The sequence below is a fragment of the Cryptotermes secundus genome, unplaced genomic scaffold (genome assembly GCF_002891405.2).
Source record: "Cryptotermes secundus unplaced genomic scaffold, Csec_1.0 scaffold66, whole genome shotgun sequence".
Taxonomy (NCBI): domain Eukaryota; kingdom Metazoa; phylum Arthropoda; class Insecta; order Blattodea; family Kalotermitidae; genus Cryptotermes; species Cryptotermes secundus.
In genome coordinates, this window is record NW_019731262.1 from 970,315 (window position 1) to 991,958 (window position 21,644).

The 21,644-nt window shown below is 44.1% G+C and overlaps 1 protein-coding gene across 2 annotated transcripts in view; it reads right to left on the minus strand.

Annotated features, from left to right (window-relative positions):
• The window catches only part of LOC111866689 (hexosaminidase D), a 119,591-nt gene that overhangs the window by 49,374 nt on the left and 48,573 nt on the right, over positions 1 to 21,644 (minus strand). For both annotated transcript variants that reach the window (XM_023855874.2, XM_023855873.2), the window contains one exon: positions 4,680 to 4,751. The gene's annotated coding sequence lies outside the window, so the exon portion shown is untranslated. The remainder of the gene's footprint in view (positions 1 to 4,679; positions 4,752 to 21,644) is intronic.

Consider the following 21,644-nt stretch of genomic DNA (forward strand, 5'->3'; position numbering starts at 1 on the left):
GGGAGAAACGGACAGAGAATCCAGGAATTTACTTCCTTATTATACACAGTCAGTGACAGGGTTCTCCTGGGTCAAAGCACCACATGGTGAAGGAGCTGAAGGGCGTGAAGATCAATGGACGGAAGGAAAGATTCGCTCTCCGCGCTAGGAACAGTAATACAAGCTAGCAGAAAATACAGATCTAGCTTTGGTGCTTACTTCTTACCGGTTGCTTGCTAAGTTTACTTTGCGACCCTGAAAATGGAGGCAGTATGTTTCTCCGAAACATCTGTAAATTATACTACACAGTGTCACATATAAGGAGACAGCTCTCCACAAAGCCTATGCTAAGTCATGCCGTTTGTAGGCAACCTTACGGTTCACACCGGCGTATGTGTAACAACAGTATGCTGATGACGTAACAGTTACGTCAGTGACTATGATGCAACGTCGTTCTCATAGCAGATGGAGTATATAGTGCTCGCTGTGAGTACCTTAAATCCAACACAATAACGGAGTAAGACAAAACAGAATTAGAAAATGAGAACATGTAAAAAACGTGTAACAGTGAAAGGGCGACAAAGGAAAGACAAAAATAGAAATAACAGAATGCTTGAGCTCTGAAGGAGAGAGAGAGAGTGGGGGGGGCGGAGTGTTACACGTTTCAAGCTGCGTCACGGACATCTGCTCTTGAAGAACAACAACAAAAAAAGCCTTTTTTTATTTTTTGCCTACTAAAACTTAATAACTCGTGCTAGCACAGCAAAAGAAAGCGCAGAAGAAAGGGGGACTTTTCCAGCCTCGTAAGGTCACAATGCATGTGCGCAGGAAACAGGGCCCTCCTATATACAGCCATCGTCGTCTCAAAGATATCCTTCTACATGATAATTGAGTGTTAACAAAAACGGAAATTACACTGTAGCGTGTAGAGCCGTTGCTATGGAACGACAACCGAGATGGGCGGATACACCACGGCAGTTTCTGGGCAACGGCTTAGTAATAACGTTCCATCAGCAATAAATCGACGCGCAACAATGGAGGTACTGCTGGAAATGGCGTGTTTCTGCGTGGTCCGTGCCGAGGGAGGACAACAATTGGGGGGACAAAGTCGGTTCTGTTCGGGGGTCTGTGAAGAGACGACTTCAGCCGGAGGCAGAGGAGTAGCCACATTTGGAGCCGTTACCAGGAAACATCTAGTAACAGACTGAGAACACTAGACTGTATGCCCTAGTGAACTGTAAGGCGTAGAAACAGCGATAGTGTTATAGTTGTGGTTACGACCTGTAAGTGGTCAATAAATCTATTCACTAATCCAACCTCCGTCTACAGTAACACACTACGTGACACGTTCAGGACTCCTCAGGACGCAACCGCGGGGATGGCGAGGTGCTGAACACCCAAGTGCATCTTGAGTTTAAAGGAACAGGACTTGTTTACGTTCACAGGAAGTATATGAAGTCCTTTACGAAGGAGGATGGGATGGGTATGTCGTCAGCAAGAGAAAGAACAGAAATGTATAAAAGGTAAGAAAACCAGACGACAAGATACATCTTGGAGGGCCTAGCTGCAGATGGGAGAATAATATTAAAATGGTTCTTAGTAAGGAAGTTAGTGGATTGGAATCATCCAGCTCAGGATAGGGTCCCAGTATCCGTTTTCATGGACACAGGAATGAGATTTTCGATTTCCATAAAATGCTGGGAATCTGTAGACTATTTGAGCAAGTACTAGCTTCTCAAGTAGCACAGAGAAGGTTGGCTTAGGGTCAATGCTCTAGACTTGTATTCGGAAGGTGTTCGGTTCGAATCTTGGTCGGTTCACAGGCTATTCTTGCTAAAAGAAAATGTGATTTTCCTCAGTTTCTCCATGAAAATGCGGGAATAGTACCTGAACCATGCCACCACGGCATCCTTCCACTTTTTTCAACTTCCGTTACCCATCAATGGCCGTAACATCCGACGCTATGTCGTCTAGCCGCTGGCAGCGTCGTTAAATAAATAACAGCAGCAGCGTCACGCGGAAGGAAACAGTAATGCTCACTGTCATTGCTGTGAGAACCAAAAATCTCACATGAATTTTATATATATTAGGAAATTCTGAAAAATTCCCGCAGAAAATAAATCTCTCGACCGCTATCTGCCGCTTCCCGTCACCCGTGCAATCATTCTGTCTCGCCTGGAACGGAGTGCCCACTGTAATTACCACTGGGGATTCTTGTGAGCCCTGCCTGGGTCGAATGATGGATGGTGATAAGAAATAACCCCTCACCTGCTACCCCTCCCCACCGCATGCGAGGCTGAGCACACCAGTCACAGATGTTTCAGCTTAGTCATGGATTCCACTCCCCTGTCGCAAAACCTCAGTACTTAGGACTTGAGGTTCTTCTTAAAGGGACATTCTGGTAAGTTTCCTAAGGCTTCGTCTAATGCATATGAGGTATCATATACATTCCATAAGAATAGGGTCTACCGTTGTCGTTACGCAATTTCAGGTTACCATAGCAACGAACTGTCGGGAATTAAAACGGCGCACGAACACCGTTTATGTACCAGGTCACGAACGAGCGTGTGTGCAGTTTTTGTTTACGCGTATCGTGTCTATTTCGTTAACAATGATAATATTTTGATGTGGATTATGTTCAGCGTAAGTAAAAGTAACGTAAAGTTGTCTCTGTACTTAACTAATTAAGCACTAGGCCATGAAAACGTATGAGGGAGTGGATGTATAGATCCACATTTTCTTGACCTCGTACTATAATTGGAGGTGAGTGGTCAGCTTCAAGCCCCGGCAGCTTACCCCCGGCAAAAGAGCCCCCTATACCCATTACATAGGAGATTGAGCAGACCCCAGAGCCGGTCTGGACAACGTGGAGAAGGGAAAATTCTTGACCATACCGGGATTAGAACTCCGATCCCTTGGTCGTCCAGCCCGCAGCAAGTCGCTATACCGACTACCCTAACCCGGCTCCCTGATATGTTAAGCGTCGTATACAATAAAAAGGAGACGGTTTACGATCGATTGTGCGTGTTCCGTGGGAGACGGGGTCACACGTCGATCTCGATGTATCACTCGATAACATGTAGGGCTGGAATAGGCGAGAAAACAGGGAAAGTTAATAGCACGAAAGCTTATATAGCTAATGATGATACTCCCCGATGGATTCACAACCGACGTTATACTAGCTTATTCTAAATTATTATTATTATTATTATTATGTGCAGCAGCTGCTAATGTTGTCTGCAGGGATGTTGACGTATTCGGAGTCAGAAATGTTCTCCCCAAACGATTTTTAAATACAGTAAAATTGTTAGTATTGTTATTATTTACATGCACAATAAACAACAATAAAATGAATTATTATTACCATTATCCTCTCTGAAAATCTATAGTTTTCATTTCTTAATTAAATATTTATATGTTTCATTTCTCAGTTCTTAATAACACTCAGATTTATGTTAATTAAATTATTACTGTTGCTATTATTATCATTTGTTTGTTTGTTTACTTCTCTATATTATTGTGTTTTCCCCAGTGCTTTCCTGTAATTTGTCTTTGATTTTATATTGTGTTTGTCTATAATGTAATTACTTTTATCTGCACTGTGCTCTGTCTGTAATTGGCCTTGCGGCTGTTGACTTGGCACATAAATAATAAAGAAGTGAATTATTATTATCCAATCAATAAACAAGGAATTTAAGATTTCAGTTATTTATGTTTCCAATCAGCCTAAACTACGCTCGGACTACAAATCCTGAAGCAGAAGAGAGCAAAGACGATCATATAGTAGAAGACAGAATTATTTTGAATTTAATAGTTATAGTTCGAAACCGAACTAGGCCAGCCGCAGAGCCCAAACCATGTTGCCACTGATAAGGTTTCAACATATCGTGGGCAAATCCACTTCTGGGAATACGTAATCGTAAAGTTCCCCATGGTCACTTTCGAACAAAGCGTGAGTTATGACATCAGATAGCTCTCATGACAGTAAGAAAAATTAAGTGCACTATCTTATGACATATGATGCCAAATAACCCGACGAAACTTTACTAGCATTTCGGAGAAATGTACTGCCTCCATCATCAGGAGCAAACAATAAGTCAAGCCAGCAAAGCATAGCCTTTTCTCTGTTTTCTTAGCTCCTCATGCATCAACTGTAGGTCCTATGAAGAGTCTCTCTAAATTGGATCGCAATTTTGATCAATCATATCTACGAAAGTAATACGACTATACATGACACAATATTCACCGTATCAGACATAGTTTCCCAGTGTATTTTCAGTTTCATGAGTAACCTATGTGGTGTCCTCACGTAAAGATGTCCTTTCAGTCATATCAGGGGTTTGGGGCGGTTTAGGCCATTATACTTGATCCTTGATGTAGCCATACAGGAAGTCTGATGCGGTAAAACTAGTGACCGGGGAGGCCAGGCAACGGCCGATCAAGGTCTGTATCTCCGCGTGTTCCACGTAAAAGCATATGTCTTCTGTTTCCCATATTCTCATAGGGCCGATTGTGAGATATGGTTTCAACGTCGTTATAGCTCATCGCTAGCTCGTTCAAAAGTGAGATCTGATTAAATGATTCTGTATTTCAAGCTTTGGCTTACAGGCGACAGCCAATGCTAGTCCGAGTATCACAGTATTGGATACTGATTCACTACTACATTACGGTTCTGTGGAAAGGTCAAAGTTCAAACTCACCTGTCAGCGAGAAGGTTGCGAGGTCAACAGCCCCCTCACGGTGACGTCACCGGGTGTCAACATGGGCCGGACCTGTGGGTGAGGGAGGGAACAAACCAGTCGCAATCAGTAAACTGACTTTCACACATTTGACGAGAAATAAATTGAAAGATGGAGTGATTCAAAGGGAGCTGGGATACCAGTCCGTACGACCCCCTAAAAGTGATAATAATTTGCCTCGGCATGTCCAAAAAAATAGTCATCACCTTCTTTCTCGTTCTTACACATGTTTCCTCTATCATTCTGCCCCAAAAAGCATACTCGGATATATTAGTTGTAGAAATCAGCAACCCACCAAATGTAACAAGAAGATTGAGAAGGCAGTGGCCGCCTGACCTACCGCAACCCGCAGATGACGAAGATTAAAACCATCATCATTCCTCTACAGGGCCTGTCAGAGCATCATCAGTGGATGACTTCTCCACTCAGGACACCTACTTAGAACAAATTTACACATTACTCCATATTATCGGGAGTACATTGTAAACACGCTATTGATTAAATAAGAAGTAACTGTCCCAAAATTTGTGGAAATAGGCGCAAAAATATGGTTATTTAAAAATGACAAACTCATATATTCTTCTCTATCTCTGTAATTTATTCCGTATAAATATTACTTATTATTATTATTATTATTATTATTGGAGGGGGTGGGTTTCCCCATGAACCGCGACCAGTTGTTGATCTACTGTACGTCCCCCTTTGATATTCTACCAGTCGTCATACCCTACCGGTACTGGTGCGTGCTATCAGCCCCGTTCAGCCAACGAGGTCGGCCCTCGGTACCTGATACTTCCCCCATCTACTAGAGGCATTGGAAACTGCTTGGGCCGAAAACTTTTTGACCAATTTTGCTCAAAGGTCTCCTAGATAAATATTACTCGTGAAAATAACCTCAAATGCATCATGCAACTGGAGAAATCGGAGGTGGCATTTGTAGGATTAATAAGAAAAGCAAAACAAAACCCCGGACGAAGAACGTGCACTGTTACTTGATGTTTAATGTGCTGCTAACAGACGCAAAGCGACAGAATTCAGAAAAGGCGCCGCTGAAACGTCTCAACGGATCCTGTCAGGTAATGGCAATATTAAGGTGTCGGAGGCGAGACGGAAGGGGAAACTTGACACATTTTCCACCACATTTCAGGATACGTCGAGTATCGGGAAAAAGGAATTTCACTACTTTATAGACATGAGCAGACGAGAGGCGTATTGATCTGTGAAAGCTCCTCAGCTGTTTCCTTCATTCTTGCGTCTCGCATTTGGGAAGCATAGAACGTAAAGGAGCAAACGAAATTGGATGAAGACGCAACTGAGGATATCCTAAATACATTCGTCTTTCCGATGCTTTTGCTTTTATACCTTCCAACTCTTCCAAGCACAGCAGTTACTATAAGTACCACTTCCTTTTTAACATTGAAAACGTTCTTCCGTTCCAGAGCTCGGACGACTGGGCGATGGTTTCTAACAGCGGACCCTTGAGTATAATTTCGGGTGACTTCGTGTTGAAATGCGTGGTACAACGGGAACCGATTTTTGTATAAGTTTCTCCGGGCTTCTCTTGCTAATCCTTACTTCACCATTGTTCATTATCCACATAACAACGTCCATTCAGTTGTATGAAATCTCTTAACCAGATTATTGCATCCAATGTTTTAAAATGGGGTTTCAAATCTGGCCCAACACCTGATTGAGTTCACAGTAGGTGGTTTATGTTTAGTGTAATTATGTGTCCCATATGATTCACGCAAAACATCGATTATTTCCCTAAACAGCATTAACCGGTTGGGTCTTGCAACGGAGATGTGTTTCCTGTGAGGTACGAACTGAAGTTATATATACTGCATTCTGCCCACACAGTGTATTTATGTGTTCCGTATGATTCTCACGAAAAACAGCGATTATTTCCCCAAATAGTATTAACCGGCTGGACTTTGTAGCGGAGACGTTATGTGTTTCCTGCGAAGTACGAACTGAATTCTTAACTGTTATAAATAATTCAGGCTTTAAAGAGTTACTAGTGTAACGCCCGTTGGGAATTGATCGGGAAGCCCCATCATTTATTATGTAAGCTTTCGTACTATTAACTTCCTCTGTTTTCCCCCATATTCATTTCAAGTTGCACTTCTTACCCAACGATACATCGAGGCCAGTGCTTAATGCCATCTCTGACGAAAACTGGACATATAGTCTCCTTTATGTAGTACAGGCCTGTTGCACTTCAAACCTCGACATACAAATATTATTAGAACTCACAGAATAGACACGATACACCGAAACAAAATGAAAAGTATGCGATTCTTCTTCCAATTAACTTCTTGTTTTATATATATATAGAAGGAGAATGTTTTATCACTGGAATGTATATTAATGAGAGGAATTCTATAATATTTCTGAAGTTTTCTGTCATCTCACATCTCCGTTTCATCTGCATTTCATTTGACTGCCAAGTTCCTCCACCCACCCTCCCACCCAGCAAAGCCACCTGTGGCATTTGCTAATTGCGTCTTTTCCTTTACTCGAGCCACGTCGCGTGGTCTGGCCGACGTGCAGGGTACGGGGAACGTAATTTACATACGTCAAGTTCTTGAAGCAACGGTGGGTACTTACGGCGCCTAACATTGAACCACAAGAGCAACAGAACCAAAGTGGCGGCTGCTCCAAATAAAATATAAAATCGCATCTAGCTCAGGCTGAAGGCCCGAGGACTCGCGGTTCTATTCCCGGTAGGGGCAAGAGATCTTTCTCTTCTCCATAACGTCCAGATTGGCTCTGTGGACCACCCAACAGATGGCAGTAAACGTCGACCTCGACGTATCATTCGATAATATGTAGGACTGGAAAGCAGCATGGGATAAAGAAGGGGAAGTTAATAGTAAACGTAAACAAGTAAAGGTATCCTTGTAACAGACCGTGGAGGTCCATATGGTTGTGAGACGGTGAGGCTCCCACATTATCTAGACAATCGGCTCATAGATTACGGTAAAGTTGTCAGCCTTACGCTCCGGCCGCCCTTTACCCTCAAGAATATTCATGGTACTCATTTCTGTTAGAGGCTGAGTCGACCCCAGGCCATAGTGCAGTTCGAAAGATCATGTAAATTTAAGAAATCCACCTCATCGGGATTCGATCCCGCGACCTTCCGGCTTGTAGCATACTGCCTCAACCAACTACGCTACCGCGTGCCCCCTCAACAGTAAGTTAATAGTAGGAAAGCTTATATAACGAATGATGACACTTCCGGTTGAATTATCAATGGTTATGTATATGTAAGCAATAGAAACAAATTTACTTTAATAAATTACATTCTGGAAACAAAGCTGGATATTTATTTTCATTTCATGTAGTCAGAGAGAACTACTTAGTAATATTAGGTCTTTCTGTTTTGTCATCGATTTTATATTCATAATTTCCACTTGTACAAACCCTCAATACTTTGTTACGGGCCAGACAAAGCCTCGTACCGTTTCCATGTTTCTACTTCTTGGGGGGGTGCAACAATAATTCGCAAAATCTTGATATGACTGGGCACACAGCGAGAAAAGTAATTTCATAATCTCAAAATCTCACTTGGGGGCACGCGGTAGCGTAGTTTGTTGTGGCACTATAATACAAGCCGGAAGGTTGCGGTTTTCATTCCCGATGATTTTATTGGATTTTTCAATTGTCTTAATCCTTCCAGCAGCACTATGGCCCTGGGGTTGACTCATCCTCTAAAATAAATGAGTAACGGAAATATTCCTGGGGGTAAAGGCGGCCGGCGAATAAGGCTGACAACTTCACCGCAATATGTGAGCCGACTGTCTAGAAAATGTGGGGGCCTCGACGTCTCACATCCTTATGGGTCTCCACGGCCTGTTACAGGGATAGTTTTATTTTTTCTTTACATAATCTCACCTCTTCTTCAATACGAGAGGAATGTAAATTAAGAAGATCGTAGATAAAACACTTGAGAATAAAGTGATAAGGAATAGATTAATACTGATGCAACTCTCGACCATTAACTATTAACACCGCAAATAATAACACACATCATAAACTCTGCAGTCAACTGTCATTCAAAAACATGGAGATAAATTTACAGGTCTTCATAGAAGTGGCAGTATATGCTCTGGTCACTAAGACATTATGTAGTCTCTAAGTTGATAATAAATTTTCGACGGAATATTCTGCCTCGATCCTCAGGGTCACATTTCCTGTTCACCGTTCCAATTGGTCTGGACCGTGCTGAAGCTCACCTTCCCCTCCCGAGTGATCACATTCCTGGGAACTTGCTTATATAACCATATCCTATCCTTCCCAACTCACTTCGACCCTGAAGATGGAAGCAGGCTGTTCCAAAAGTTTGTATCCACCTGCATCATTAGATGTCACAAACAGGAAGTCCGCAATCGGAAGTGGACAAAGCCTGGCCGAAGCATCAAACTCGGTCCATTCTATCATTGCGGGTTGCTTAATTTACGACGCTGCCTGTAGCCGGAACATACATCCTCGAACGGTGGGAAAAAAGATGAATTAGAAAGGGTTAAGAAGGAAGCGGTCGTGGCCTGATTGAGGTGGTAACCCAGCTTTGCACTGAGGAACTGAAAAACACCACGAAAATTTGTCAGGACAGCCAGTGTACCGGCCGAGATTAGAACCAAGCACCTTCCAAATAAAAGTTTACAGCATTTCCGCTAGGCCAACCTGCTCGGTGTGTGCAAATTAAGGAGTGCAAGAACGGTTCTCCCATAATGACATCTGAGAGCGCAGTAAAATGCATTCAAGATCTGAGGATTACGGATGACCTTGTTGGACTTACGTGTACACATGTGACAGGAAGATCAACGGCATAACAAAATAAATCGATCTCTACGCTGTAAGGGGACCACGTGAGAACCGGGCATGAAGGATTGGCTGATTTCATTCACCATGTGTGAACAGCAGAGCAGTGATCTGTCACACAGTTTGCCGGCGCGTTAATCGCAAAATGAAACTGAGGAAAGAGTCCGCTTATGATTTACAATCCCCACACCGTGAATATCATCTCACACACGGAATACTTAGAATACTGTCACGTGTAGGAGGGTACGCGTGACGAAATGACGGGTTCTAGTTCGGATGATTAGATTTATTAACAGCTTGCTTACACGCACTCTTTAGTTACACTCAAATACATCGCTATCGCTGATTTACATAACCTCATAATCCACTGTTGCACGAACCGTCGCACACACACAAAGTCTTCTAAATCACACTTGACATCCTCACTGGCGACCTTCTGTATTCCTGGTTCCACAGTTCGCTTGCTTCCGCCACTCTCAACTACTCTTAACTGCCTCAACAAAGTCACATTGCGACTGACGGTCGGTCGGTCAATCAATCAATCTTGGTGTCGAGCCTAATCTGCGGCTCATGACCACATATTTATTACTGTTTGACAATTTAGGTCTTGTTATTGTGGGACACTCTCTCTGGCGAGAGAGTGCCTCAACACTGACGAATACTCTCGTTATTTAGCTTCCGCACTGACCACACAGAAAACAGCACGTTGGCACGTGTTTACTAAACGATTGCCCAGTAACGGACTCCATGGAAACCAGTTACGTGATAGCTATCACTCTTGCGTGACGTCACATCCTAGCGTGGAGGGGTGTTTACCGAGCGTCTCGTAGCGACGAGCTGGGTGGGGGTATGTGACTTCAGAGAGTTGTCGATTAGCAACGCGCCGATACAATCCGCAACTCTCACGTTGCGCGCGTGCCCCAAGGACTCTGTGGCTCAACAGTTCCTGCATAGAGCAAATACGCCACAATATACTTGAACAACGCATGCGCAAATGCGCGTACCTTAGGCCACAATGCAAAAGTTGCTCGTATTTTCCGAAAGCATCAAAGTTAGCAACGCCATATGTTATAGTGCTCGTGTGCGAGACCAGCAAGTGGCGAGCCCTGTGGCTTTACGGGGAACTTCCAGCACATTCACCCATTGTTCATCTCACCGTTACTTTCAATTCGAAATATAATTTATGATAATAATAATATGTACTCCAATGAATTGCAGAAAATCCTCGCTACCCCGGTGACAGTTAATTAGGACACACTTCTGTCCACAGTTGGGTGGATACTTCAAAACACACGTGACATTTATGAGCAAGAGGACATTCAGGTTGTGTTAAGGGCAGCTGGAGAGACTGAAACCATGCAAGAAAACATCCAAGATTGGTTGCAGCTGGATGAAGGTGACCACAGATTTCAGCTTCTTGTCTTTTTATAGTTTTTAAATCAATGCTCTATAGTGATAATTTTACTTTCATCAAAAATACCTACATTATTAAATTTTCCATTTGAATGTTTTCTAAGTTTTTTCGGCCGTTTAGGGCTATGTTTTGCTTAATTAACCTGGATTATCGTTTAATCCAGATGACCTGTCCCCAAAATTAATCCGGATTAGAGAGGGTTTACTGTTACTTCCCATAAACCACTAATGGATCGCGACCCACAGATTGAAAAACGCTGCCGTATATGTTACAGAGGTTGAACACACGGCCGTCCGCTTTCACAGCGTGTAATGGACCTTGGACTGCTGAGCCGCGAATTACGTGATGGCCCTTGCTTTTTACTTTCACTCGATCCCAATTAATCTTCATTAGTTTCACTCCCCAGAGCAGCAATGTGAGAACTGTTGTTTTGAAGGTCCCACTGAATTATGTGTAACACGAAACACCAATAAAACATGGCTCTTTAAAAAATGTTATGCATATTCTAGGGACAGCGGTAGCGTAGTTGGTTGAGGCACTATGCTACAAGGTGGAAGGTCGCAGCTTCGATTCCCGATGAGGTCACTAGATTTTTCAATTGATCTAATTTTTCCAGTAGCACTATGGCCCTAGGGTCGACTCAGTCTCTAACAGAAATGAGTACCATGAATCTTCCTGGGGGTTAAGGAGCGGCCGACCGGCTGGCAGCGCGTAAGGCTGAAAACCTCACCACCATCTGTGAGCCGATTGTCTATAAAATGTGGGGTCCTCGACGTCTCACAACCCTACGGGCCTCCACGGCCTGTAAGAAGGACAGCTTTACCTTTTCTTAATGCATACTCTAACGAGGAGACTAATTTTGTTAGGCTTAGCGATTAAAGTTGCTTAGAGTTTGAATATCAACTTCTTTGTGTAAGGGGGTTACTGGTTCAGAACCCTTCCCCTTTAATATGCGAGGGTAACAAGCTGAAAGGGAAATGAACTAACTTTGTGTCTGTGTGAGGCGAGACATACCGTCGCCTGGATACTGAGCGAAGCAGAGATACTGAATTTTTCCGGTTCTCCGTACACTTCCACAGGTTTTTATCTCATTTGTATGTGTGAGATTTTGGAACGTTCGATTCCCTTATACGAAACATCTGTTTCCCGAAAAGTGGTTTTTGTGGACACATCACAACATTCCGTTAACAGAATCACGATTTATTAATACTCTGAAGCCCAGTCCAGCAAATTGGCGGTGGCCCTCGTCAGCACAGTCGTTCTTGGTTTCGGGCCCCATCGGAACCCATGACCATATTTTTGCTCTTTCCCACACTTTTAGGTGGTTTGCAAATGGGGCCTCCTCTTCCACGAGAGGAAGGGTATGACTACATTACTGGTCACTCCTTCTCTATTCGGGAGTGACTCTGCCGGCCTTCACTCTCTCACTCCTCTGAAGACCAATGTTCATGTAAAGTAAATTTAAAAAAAAGTAAAGCTATCCCTGTAACAGGCCGTGAAGGCCCATAGGGTTGTGAGACGCTGAGGGTCCCACATTATATAGACAATCGACTCAAAGATGGCGGTAAGGTTGTCAGCCTTACGCGCCGGCCGTGCTTTACTCTCCAGGAAAATTATTTAATTAATTCCTGAAACTCATTTCTGTTAGAGGCTGAGTCAACCCCAGGGCCTAGTGCAGCTGGAAGAATTAGGTCAATTGAAGAAAATCCAATGACCTCAATAATACATAAAAATTAAATTCATGCCTCACAGATATCACCGTAACAAAGCACAACCGGTTAATGCTGTTCAGTGTGTGGTCAAAACTGAGTTCTTTTTAAACGTTAAAGCCGGTGGTACATATAGCAAACACAATGCTGGGAGCAGATGGTACAAGAATGCTATAAAACTATTCCAATCCATTCCCTTACACTGTTGTGCTCTCATGGACTGTGACGTAGGCCATTGTTCTATAATTTAATCATACAGGAAATTAGGCGACAACCAGGCGCTAACTGCATTTCAGGCCACTTAGTTACAGTGCAGTACTTCTCGTGCGTTGTTTCACCATGCTCAGTTGCTAGAGCACACACGAGATCGAATGTTACGATGACAGATGAATAATGAAGTGGAAATGAGTTGTAAGGAAGTGGCCGTAGCCTAATGGAGGTAATATCCCGGCTTGTACATGGAGGGACAGAGGAAAACCACGAAATACCTCAGAAGAAGCGATGTCCCGGCCGAGATTCGAATCGAGAACCTCCAGAATATGAGGTCAAGAGCGTCACGGCTACACCAACCCATTAGGGATCTGGATTATATGGATCATCAAAACTTACTGACCGCTTTGTTATATGCCCAACTTGACGCCACGTCACATCCGGTAAACCAGAGCTTAAGCGAAAGATTACGGGGCAGAGAAAACAAGCCAGGCTCAACTAATTAACTAACTACATGGAGCTGAGCCCTTCTTGAGAAGCCAACATTTGCTCACCCAAACAAAAACATAAATAAACAATAAAAAACTGTTTTCCTCCTCATAACCTTGCGATGCAGTGTACCGACCGCCATATTGATTTCTGGTTACCATGGCGACGCACCGTGCAGTAGTAATAAGAGTGCCGCCAATACACTGTAGTAGTCCGCTACCGGAAGCGACCCCATGACGTCACATCCACAAGCCCTACATACTCTTACACCGTACAACCTCATGTTTTCGTGTTTGGTATTGAAACCGCCATTTTTATTCAAAGTAAAGGGCAAATGTGGTTACTAAGAAAAACCTTTTGTCATGAAACATAACGCCTAACATTATAAATATAAAAGTCGAACTTAAAAGCAAATGCTGCCTTCAAGCCGGACAAACAGCAATGCTTGACACTTAGGTGTAGCTCAGTCAGTGCTGTGACTACACTAAGGACTGGACAACTTGGGGTACAGGCCGGGTATGGGCCCCACCCAGCCTCCTATCCAGTGGGTGCCAAGGGATCTGTCCCCGGAATAAAGCAGTAAGGGAGTAAAGCGAATCACTCACCTTCATATAGTGCTAAGGTTTCGAATGTGTGGAGCTATTACTTCATTCTCCATCGGCCCTCAGGGTGTGGTGCTTAATTAGTACAGAGAAGACATTATTTAGCGACAATTTCAATATTTCAGACTATATATCATCGAATTTCAGAACGAATATTAATGAGGGGCCACGCGGTAGCGTAGTTGGTTGAGGGACTATGCTACAAGCCGGGAGGTGGCAAGTTCGATTCCCTCTAAAGACACTGGACTTTTCAATTGACCTAATCCATCCAGCCGCACTATGGCCCTGGGGTTGACTCAGCCTTTAACAGAAATGAGTACCAGGAATATTCTTGGAGGTAAAGGGCGGCCGTCGGTAAGGCTAACCTCACCGCCATCTGTGAGCCGATTGTCTAGAAAATACCTCAACGTCTCACAACCCTATGGGCCTCCACGGCCTGTTACAGGGATGGCTTTTTTTACAGAACGAATAGAAAATTGTGCGCAAGGAAGCGGTCTGCCCTAATTTGAGGTACTATTCGGGCATTCACCTGGGAGGCTGAGAAACCCACGATAAATATTAGTCCGGATAGTCTGTCCCCAGGCAAATATTTGAACACGTGACCTCCCGAATTCGAAAAAACGCTACACACTGAATCCGCCAGTTCGGTTCCGAAGACACGAAAGTCGCATGCCAAGCAACCAGCATGACTTAGGACCGACTTACTCGTCGACCCTGAAGATAGAGGCAGTACGTTTCTCCGAAACGACGGTGAAATTCTACCGGACTGCAGGCGTCACATCCCACGGGACAGCATCTGTTAGTAGTCCAGGACTGGAACCTCAAAATCCAGTACCCTGTAACATGCGCGTGAAGCGCCGTCTCAACGCAGATAGTGACATTTCGGAGCAACCTGTATCCTCCATCTTCAGGGTAGAAATGTAAGCCGCGGAGAAAAACGACGATATGAATAGGTCCTTGTCCCGCTCTCACCCTGTCCGCATTCGAATCCTGTTTTTCACTACAGACTTCATTCTCCCACCGTGAAGACGCAGGCAGCAGATTATTCCGAAACGTTGGTAACTAACTACCAGACTACACTGAGTCACGTCCCAGAAGACAGTAATCTTGACACGAACGAATAGGTTGGTACAACGGTAATGCTATGGATTTGTCACAAAGTCAATAGAAAGTCCGTCGAGTGTAACAATGTTTTTAGGTCACTTCTTTATCACATTTGCCTTACATGTTTCGGTTTAATAAAACCATCATCAGAGGCACATATTACAAACACATGAAAACACTGGCGTTGTTTAAATGTACACAGTATATATGCTGCGTGGACGCTGCTACAAATGTCGATGTGTAAAAGCACAACACTTGCTAGGAATATTGAATGCACGTTCAACTCTCGCATTCCATCCGAAATTGCCCTCAAATTAAACCGTCAATGTTAAAATATTTAAAAGTTTAAAACATTTGAAGTAAAATGTTAGGCTCCTCCTTGTTAATTCATCCCGATGATGGGAGATGTCAGCTTGAGGTTGTATAGGCTGAAAAGATATTGTATTACATTACATGTATATGTATTATATATGTATATGTATTACATATATAAAACCTAATGTAATACAATATCTTTGCAGCCTATACAACCTCAAGCTGACATCTCCCATCATCGGGATGAATTAACAAGGAGGAGCCTAACATTTTACTTCAAATGTTTTAAACTTTTAAATATTTTAACATTGACGGTTTAATTTGAGGGCAATTTCGGATGGAATGCGAGAGTTGAACGTGCATTCAATATTCCTAGCAAGTGTTGTGCTTTTACACATCGACATTTGTAGCAGCGTCCACGCAGCATATATACTGTGTACATTTAAACAACGCCAGTGTTTTCATGTGTTTGTAATATGTGCCTCTGATGATGGTTTTATTAAACCGAAACATGTAAGGCAAATGTGATAAAGAAGTGACCTAAAAACATTGTTACACTCGACGGACTTTCTATTGACTTTGTGACTGATAGTGTAACGGACCAAAAATGAAGCAATTCAAAACTATGGATTTGTATTCTTGAGGTACTGAGTTCGAATCTCTCGCACGAGATACCTCTCAAAGCAAACATGTAACAGCAAGCACAGCGCTCTGCTGGTTACTTGCAGCTTTGAAGATGGAAGCAGTACGTTCTTTCGAAACGTCGGTGAAAAATCTACCGGACTATACGGCGACACATCCCGCTGTTCACAGACTGAACACATATGCAGCACCAATCAATATTCCAACCGGTGATTCTGCAGTATAAGTCGCAAAAACAAATGAGCCCGAGCGGGGGGAAGAGGGGCTGGCGAGAAGAAACAGCCGCTAAGCGGCCACTGGGGACCCCAAACCACGGCTAAACTTTTCACGATTCCAATTAAAAATGGAGACAGAGGTGGAAGAGTACTGCAGATAGGAAAACAGAGACAGCCGAAAGGTCACATAGCACTCCCAAACAGAAGCGCCCGCCCTTCGCTCAGGACTTTAGTTTACGATGCTTTCAGAAGCTAATTATACACTCTCGAATGACAGAATTGGTAGGAATGAACTGATGGAAGCGATCGTAGTTTAATCGAGCAACTACGCCGGCATTCTGCCCGAAAGGACTGAAGAAAACCACGAAACCCTGAGTCAGTATAGGAGTTGTCCCGGCCGAGACTTGAATCAAGCCCCCCCCCACGAATATGAATCTAGAGCCTCACCGCTAACAGTGTCATTAAATAAACAAATAAACATAATTTTGATGAATACGGTTTTCTGGGTTGTAACGCCCGACATTTCGGAGGACTGTACAACCCACATCTTCAGGGTCCATGTGTAAGCCAAGCACGAAACCATGAGAAGTAGTGAGTATTATAAGTTTAGCTTGCCGTGTGTTTCGGCCCCGAAGGCGGAGGAAATAGCTTCCTCCGAAACGTCAGGCTGTCTCCGAACTACATGGCGTTACAACCCTGAATACCGCACCGCCGCGAGTAGCTGAAATTCAACAACCCCCTATTAATTTACTCAGTTTACTTACTGTAACTTGCACAGTTCCTGTTTACGTGTTCTCAGTTTCTGAACTCGTAGTCCGAGATTTGGAACATGAACAAGGCAACCAGATGTGGCAGGTAGTTTACACACGCAACCCAATATTTGTTTCTATCACGGACAAAGCAAACCTGACAACGTCTGTACGTCTACCTGTCAGCAACACAGAGTTGTTACTGCCACTTACAGCGAAACCCACTGCCTTGGCATCGATCCTTGTCGGTGTAAACCCTTGCGTCCTTACCTGACGCCCTTACCACCCTCGCTCGACAAGATTACAGCACCGCAACAGTACCAGCAGTTGTCATCACTCCCTGCAGTTACGAAGAAGCCTCCGGTCTACTCGAAATGATTATGGAATTAATACTGTCATGCGATCGAGTGACTATGAATGGGGTTTGGGTTGGTAATCTGATTTACTGACCTCTTTTAACACATAATTCGTGAATACGCTTTATAAATCACTGTCGCACACTCACTAGTTTTCTCGCTCTGTTACAGTCTTCACTAGACGTTGCTTGGTAGCGGCTTCCAACAGTGGACGTTCTCCTTCCTCTACGTTCCCGAGCTGTCCCCGTGCCTCAGCTACCAGCTTATAACACTAACAGCTCACAAAGACTGAACAGTAGTAATTCCCTAACTCACTAACCCACCAACCAACTCTTCACTATCACTGACTGATTCCTCACTAACTTGTCGTGCTTATAACATCGGCACGGACCGCACAGACAATGCCGTTCCTCTGTTATAGTGTAACTGCTGTGCAATTGTAGCGATCGTGTCTGCTGGCGGAGCTGTTACATAGCAACAGCTGTTGTATATTTCCTTATTTCGAGGTCGTTGCCTAACAACGGGTCTACATGCCATAATACTTTAAAGCACGGATATTTTTGTGCTCTGGTTCAGATTTAAAAAGGTAAAGCCATACCCTGTAACCGGCCGTGGAGGCCATAGGGTTATGAGACGTCGAGGCTCCCACATTTTCTAGACAATCAGCACACAGACGGCGGCGAGGCTGCCAGCCTTACGCGCCGGCCGGCTCCCCTTTACCTGCAGGAAGATTCCTGGCACTCATTTCTATTAAAAGCTGAGTTGACACCAGGGCCACAGTGCTGCTGGAAGGATTAGGTCAATTTAAAAATCGAACATCATCGGGAATTGAATCCGCGACCTTTCGGCTTGTAGCACAGGCCTCGTACGATTAAAATATTGGGTTTGAGGATAGACACAAAAATTAGTGTCTTGTGGGTGATTTTAAAACACTTTCAGTGTCGAATGATAAGAGTATAGATGAATTACAAAGGATTCTGGAATGAAGCGCTCACATACTAATCAAGATACAATCCCAGCATTTGCAGAGAGGAACTGGAAAGAACAAGAAAAAAAACATCAGTAAGGGTAGTCTGTGTCTCGGCCGAGATTCGAACCGAGCACCTCCAAAACACAAGGTTAGAGCGTAACCGTTACGCCAGTTTGTTGGCTGAAGGAGGTGGCATGGCGGTATTCCTCCGTTCCCAGACTCGATCACGTGGGAAATCTATGTACGAAGCGGAAACATCAGCCAATAAATCTAGATGCTGTGAAACACGTTTCTGTGTGATCAACACCCAGACAAACAAACAAACAAACAAACAAACACGCTGTGTATCATATGAATTACGTAATGAACATATGGGGTTTCAATCTGTTAATTCGACAGTTGGGAGTATCTCTGTACAAATATTTATCTGCTGCCGGATTCTGTTAAGTCCAACATTGCGCTCTGACAAAAACATACGAAATGAAATATGCAACGACGAACGACATACAGTAAACCTTCGCTAATCCGGATTAAAAGGGGGGTCATTCAGATTAAGCGTTAATCCGGATTCATGAAGAAAAGGATAGCCATAAAAATATAAAACAAATAAATGGAAAATTCAATAATACAGGAAGGGCTGTTGAAAATAAACACAAAAAATATCACTGCATTCATTTCTTCCTCTGTTAGAAGCTGAAATCCAGGGACTGCTTCATCCAGCTCAAGCCAGTCTTGTATATTTTCTTGCGTGGTTTCAGTCTCTCCTGCTGCCCTCAACACAGTCTGAGAGTCCTCTTGCTCTAATCCCCGGTGTTCCTAAATCCCATGTGTCTTTTAAAGTACGTGCTCAACTGTGAAGAGAATTTTTCATTTTTCATATACAGATCCGGTTTATCGATAGTTTAGTGTGTATCCATTGCAGATACTGCATACACAGATACAACAAACCCAAAAACTGAGGTGGGGGGATACGGACAGCAACCCAAAGTGAAACATCGTGAACACTGTTTCTGCGACTCTGATTTCTCCATTGGGGATTGCTGCGGCGCTGCAAGCAGACAGACAGTATATCGTGGCCCAGTCGGGGTACTTTCCTGGCACTCGCCTGCAGGGTCTGATAAAAACTACAAAAATATTGAACTCAGGATTACCGGTGTCCCAGCCTAGGATTCGAACCCAACACCTCCCGCACACGAGTCTAAGAGTATTACTGCTACTCCAACCCGCTAGGAGTCGGGAGCAATGGCTGAATGGCAGTGGTACGGGAAAACTGAAATACTCGGAGAATAAAATGGGTGTAGCAAGCACAAAACATGGCAGGCATCATATCATAGAATACAAGTAAGTATGGTGAAGTCTTCTCTGTGCTTAACTAATTAAGCACTACGCCATGAAGACGTATGGGGGAGCGGATGTATAGATCCACATTTTCTTGACCTCGGCATTAGCTGGAGGTGAGTGGTCAGCTTCAAATCCCGGTCGCGCCCGGTACCCAATGGATAGGAGGTTAGGTGGACCTCAAAGCCGGTCTGGACAAGGTAGAGAAAATTCGTGAGCCTACCGGGACTCGAACTCGGACCCCTCGATCGTCTAGCCCGTAGCCAGTCGCTATACCGACTGAGCTGTCCCTGCCCCTCAACACAGAAGACAGTGCCGCTCTTAATTTCGCATGAATGCAATTCTGACTTGTGACTGGTCTTTCACAAATATCCGAAAAGTCTATATACTGCAATGTCGCATCAGTGCGAACCAGGCTAAACCTACAGTAAAGGAAAAGTTGTTCCTGTGCATAATTGAACACCAGGCCACGAAAACGTACAGAGGAGCTGAAGCACAGTTCCATGTATTCTTCACCTCGGCACCAGAGGAAGGTGAGTGGTGAGCCTCACGTCCCGTCCGCTTTACCCCTGGGAAGAGCCCTCGGTACCCATTGAATAAGACGCAAGAATTGTCCCAAAGCCGGTCTGCACGCTGCGGAAAAACGGTAAATCTCTTGCCCTTGCCGGAAAATGAAAGGATATTTTCTTGGATTTGACGTTCTCACAGTGGTGGATACGAAAAGTTTTATCTTCTGGGATATGACGCCGTGTAATCCGGTAAATGTTAGCCAATGTTTTGGTGGAACATACTGCTTCCATCTTCAGGGCAGAAGGGTAATCCATGTAAGGAAAGAGCACGAAGCAACCAACAGGTACAACTCTTCGCCCCTGAAGATGGACGTGGATTGTTCCACCGAAACATCATATGGTGTCACAGCCCAGAATACAGAGCACGATTTGAGCCCCGATCCGTCTGTAGTCCCGCCCGTACAATACTCACTACATCGAGTGAGCCACAGGTCACACACAAAAGTGCAGATGTAAATATGCTCGGTGCCACCTGGGGGCACTCACGGTTTGCATTGAGCCCAGGGCGTAGCGGCAAGAATAAGCAAACAATCCATAGGGTAACTGCGGGGAGTCGAGGGGGAATATGACTGTGGTCGAAAAAGCCTAGGGCGTATTCTGGCTACGGGTATCTCCAGTAGCTCTGAGAAACATTCAATTTTAGAAGAAGTAATGTACAATTCTGTAGTAATATGCCGTGTCTACACTATTAAGTAAGTAGATTCTAAAGGGTTCTGACGACGGTGTATAACACACAGAGATACTGGGTTTTCGGACTTTGTCCATCGTCCGGATACTAAATAACTAAGAAAAAACACGACGTTTCGGAAACTGGATCTGTTTCCGTCCTCAGGTGAGTGAAGACACCTACTCTGTTGGGTCCCTTACAAAGAACTAGCCTCAATCATCAGTGAGTAGGTGTCTTCCCTCACCTGAGGACGGAAACAGATCCATTTTCCGAAACGTCGTGTTTTTTACTTAGTTATTTAGAATCCGGACGATGGACAAAGCCCGAAAACCCAGTATCTCCTATTTTAGTAGGCACGTTATAAGCTGATATTGGTGTATATCGTTATATCATAATTATAAAGTTACTACATACGTCTTCATGGAGTACTGCTTAATTAGTCAGGCACAAGGACAGCCTTTTTTTTCCTTGGCACTACAGCCCCAGTGGGCCTAGGCCTACCTCCATGAAACTTTCCGTTTCACTTCGGTTTTTCTAGATCTTACACATTCGGTAGGACTCCTTGGGCGAGTGATCAGCTCGTCGCAAGGCCTCTACCTGTACACAAACACAGAAAAACGCACACAAACATCCATGCCCTGAGTGAGATTCGAACCCACGATCCCGGCTTCCGAGTGAGCGAAGACAGTGCATGCCTTAGACCGCTCGGCTACTGTGACCGGCAGAGCAGAGAGAGAGAGAGAGAGAGAAGTG